This window comes from Hakea prostrata, chromosome 9, assembly GCF_041222555.1.
Source record: "Hakea prostrata isolate BN-2017 chromosome 9, UWA_Hpros_2, whole genome shotgun sequence".
Lineage (NCBI taxonomy): Eukaryota > Viridiplantae > Streptophyta > Magnoliopsida > Proteales > Proteaceae > Hakea > Hakea prostrata.
The window spans coordinates 30,676,845-30,681,266 of NC_142608.1; the positions used below are offsets into that span (position 1 = coordinate 30,676,845).

The 4,422-nt window shown below is 36.0% G+C and overlaps 1 non-coding gene across 1 annotated transcript; it reads left to right on the forward strand.

Annotated features, from left to right (window-relative positions):
- Positions 1-2,130: 2,130 nt before the first annotated feature.
- LOC149005106 (small nucleolar RNA R71) lies at positions 2,131-2,236 on the forward strand. Its single transcript, XR_016170000.1, has one exon. It is a non-coding gene; the product is annotated as a small nucleolar RNA R71 (small nucleolar RNA).
- The last annotated feature ends 2,186 nt before the right edge of the window (positions 2,237-4,422 follow it).

Sequence of the window (4,422 nt, forward strand, 5' to 3'; positions counted from 1 at the left end):
TATCTTGTCTCAGGAAAGCATACTTTAAATTAGAAGGCAACTCTTTCAATTCTAGCTTGGGGGGGTTCAATTATTGAGGGCTTGGGAATGGAGATGGAGATGGATATAGGATTAATAGGCTCCAAAGGTGTGTGAAAATTTAAGATTTCGGAAAAGAAAGTTTCACTATCATCATCCAACATATCCATACATTCTTGAAATTTAGAATCAAAATCAATCTCAAAGTTGGTAATCACATCATTAGGAAAATCAAAAGATTCATCAAGCATATTGATCTCTTCTTTTATTTGTGGTTGTTTCCCTATCCTGAACATATTAAACTCTACAGTTTGATTTCCAAAAGATAATCGTAAGAGGCCATTTCGACAATTGATTAATGCATTACTGGTAGCCAAAAATGGTCTTCCTAGAATTATTGGGATTTCATCTTTGATTGAAAAAGGTTTAGTATCTAGCACAATGAAATCAACTGGAAATATAAATTCTCCCACTTTCAGTAAAACATCTTCAACCATCCCTTTAGGAATCTTAACTGACCTATCTGTCAACTGAAGAGTAGTTCTAGTTGCTTTCAATTCTCCTAATCCTAGTTGCTTATAAACATGGTAAGGCAAAAGATTCACACTTGCACCAAGATCAAGTAAAGCATGTTTAATGTGTGTATTGCCTATGACACAAGCTATGGTGGGGCTCCTTGGATCCTTATACTTGGCTGCTATAGGTTGAGTAATTATGGAACTAATGTTACCTGCCAAGAACGCCTTTTTAGGAATGCTAGTGATTCTTTTATGAGTGCATAAATCTTTCAACACTTTTGCATAGGCGGGGATCTGGGATATGGCATCCAAAAGAGGGATATTCACTTCTATCTTTTTGAAGACATCAAAAATTTTCTCCATAGTTGTAGTCTTCTTCTTATTAACTAGACGACTAGGATAAGGGGCCTTAGGAACATAAGGATTCTCATTTGAAATTTGCTCTTTTCTCATAGTTTCTGATAGTGGTTCACCAAACTTAGGTACTGCTAAAGCAATTGGCTCATCCTCAACTTCTATGGGTTTCTCAGACAAACCCTCATTAAAAGATACTTGAACATTCTCCTCATCACAGTGGTCACTAATCTTGCTCTTTTCATTAATATGTGACTCACCTGTTAAATACCCTTTCCCACTTCTCAATGCAGACACAGAATTAATTGAAGCTAAAGAAGAATGGGAGGATTCAACTTGGTTGACTTGATTTTGTGGTCTTTGTTGAATCTGAATCCTAGGATTTAACTCAGGTTGGCTAGGCATTTTACCTTTTTCTCACTCAGACAAAGCATTTGCAAGAGTGGAAATTTGTTTTTCCATATTATGCATAGAAGCCATAAAGGTGCTGGAAAACACTTCCATATTTTTCTCTAAGGTAGAAAAACGAGAAAACTCCGAATTGTTACCTTTGTTGAAACCAAGTGATGATTGATTTTGTGAAATGAGAGGCATATGAGGCACAATAGGAGAATTGACAGGCCTAGCTAAATTGGGATTCTGAAAATTAGGGGCTTGAGGGAACTGAACATTTTGATTATAAGAAAATTGTGCACTTTGTTGTTGAGGGGCACCAAAGTAACTTTGTGTGGAATAATTGCTTAATCCATTTTGGTTTTGCCCTTGAGACCATGAATAGTTAGGATGATTCTTCCACTTAGGATTGTACGTGTTACTGTACGGGTTTGGAAACATCGCACTGACATTTTCATGTTGGCCTCCAGAATAGCTAGGACATTCCTCAATTACATGTGTAGGAGATTGACACCATGCACACATAGCAATAGATTTGTCGATAAAATGTGTTTGACTAGGTGATGGTGGTGCAGCCTTAACTACCAAAGTCTCTAACTTTTTCAAAAGATTATCTATTTGTGCTTCCTTATGAACTTGGCTATCAACAAAATATCCCCTACTAGTCCTTTCAGACTCTTGGGTTGACTCCCATTCTCTAGTTCTATCTACTAGATCTAAAAGAAATTCCCAAGCTTCGGAATCATCAGTGAACGATGTAAATCCTGTGGGGCACATAGATTCCAAGAGTTGCTTTGTTTGATAATTGATACCTTCATAAATTATTTGACATAAATGCCATAATTCTATACCATGGTGAGGGCATTCTTGGAGAAGGCTTTGGAACTCTCCATTACCTTAGCAAATGACTCATTGGGTTTCTGACGAAATTGAAGAATATCATTTCTTATTTTATTCGTCTTAGAGAAAGGAAAGAATTTCTTCAAGAATAAGTAAGTAAATTGTTCCCATGTGATAATGCTATCCCTAGGTAAGCTATAAAGCTACTTTTTGGCTTGGTCCTTTAATGCAAAGGTAATAAACCGTAGTCTTACGGCATCATCAGTAAGTTGTTGTACCTTCATAAGGACACAAACCTCCTCAAACTCCCTAAGGAACAAATATGCATCTTGATCAAGTAGCCCATGAAATTGGGGTAACATAGATAGATAATGAGATTTGAGCTCAAAATTATTACCCCTCACTTCAGGTAAACGTATACAGGAAGGTTGTGTAGATCGGGTTGGATAAAATCTGTCCTTAAGACTCTTAGGTGGAGGTGGTGGAGGTAGACCTTCCATGGTCAAGTTAGACACTCGGACAATTCTATTTGTAGAATCACGAGTCCAGACACGCATGCACTAACCACTTAATGCAATTAATGACTCTTATGAAAGAAAATAAATAAAGTAACTAAAGAATAAAAGAAAAGAAAATAACAAAAATGAAGGGAAAGTAGTGAATTTCCCACCACAAAGATTGAAACAATGATTCCAAAGCTGTAAGGTTGCCGTATAGCTGAGCGCTTATAGGTTTGACAGCAAGACAATCCGTATAGTCTTCGGAGCCACCTACAATCGAATCCTGGGGATTCTGCAGTAGAGTGGGGACTACTATACGTTTTTGTTTCTACTCAAGTTAAGAGTAATATCTTTGAATTTTATTTTTTATTTTTAAATCACTTCGATTTAACTAAGAATTAGAAAAACAAAGTGGACTAATACCTCCCAAGCAACGGCGCCAAAAACTTGTCTGTGAAATTTAAAAGTAACCGCAAGCGCACGGTATCGTGTAGCTAACGGGTCGATCTCAAGGAGATATGCCACTTATAATCCAACTTCTTAATTGTAATGCGAGAGTGGAAAGATTCAATTTTTGTTAACTAATTAACTAAACTAAATGATCCTAATCTATACGTCTAATGCAATCAAATTGAAACGAAAAATAAATTAAACACAATCAATGCATAAATAAAAGACAGGAATTGAAATTGCGAACAATAAAAATAAAAAGGAAAAAAAAAAAAAAACCAGTTAGTATGTTAAAGCAGTCAGTAAAATTTAGTTCATAGATAAATGCAGATGCAACACCACCCGTCACCAGAAGCCGAGGCACGACTGTAGGCTTGCTCCGGTTATGTGGTCCGAGATGATGAATGAATAGACAGAAAGTAAATAACAGAAAGTAAATAACAAAGCAATAAACAAAGCAATAAAAGGAAAAGGAAGCCTTAACCAAAGAGAGGCACGACTGTAGGCATCTCTGATCAAGGATCCAGGGGAAGGGAGAACAATAAATAATGCTGAAAGTAAATCCTAAATTAAGAATATGGAGGGGTAGATAGAAGCAGGAATGGAGGGAGGAGAGAAGATTAATAAAAAAAATTACTTGCGAATTGAACAAATGATTCGAATCTCAACCAACCCTAACAACCAGATCTAGATCTAGAATGATCTAAATCTACAATTGCTAGACCTAGAGAAAAACAAATCTAAAAACTTGAAACTTGAACTTGAATTGCATTACATAAAAATTAAATCTAAACATTGAATCTAGAAATTTAAAATCTCACAACTGCAAGCAAAGAAAACTAGAGAAAGCCTAAATAAACTGAAGAGAGAAGAAATAATGCTTCTACTAAGCTCTAAGACACGTTCTCCTTTGATGGAGTATGCTCTCCTTTTATAGAGTTTACATGAGATATGAAGTACGGCTGAATTTGAATAAAACTCAGGGTTTCTATATGACTCAACCAATTAGGGTTTTGGTGTAGTAATCGCGCTGACTTAGAGAGATCAGATGCATAATTCCACCGTTGGATTTGAGGTTTAAGTAGTCTGAAACTCTCCTCCAAAAATCAGCACGATCGGGCATCGGATGACCGTTCGATGAAGGGTTTGATCAAAACTGGACAGAGGCATTCAAAAACGGGATTTTCCCTCTTTTTCTTTCTGAATATAATTCTTTTTCCTATTTTTCTTTCTTTAATTAAATCCAAGATATGAGATAAGATATTGAGGTATGCAAGGACTCTTTTCCATTTGGACTCTCTCAATAATATCTCTGTAGATTTGATTTTAAATCTCAGCCGTATATCAAA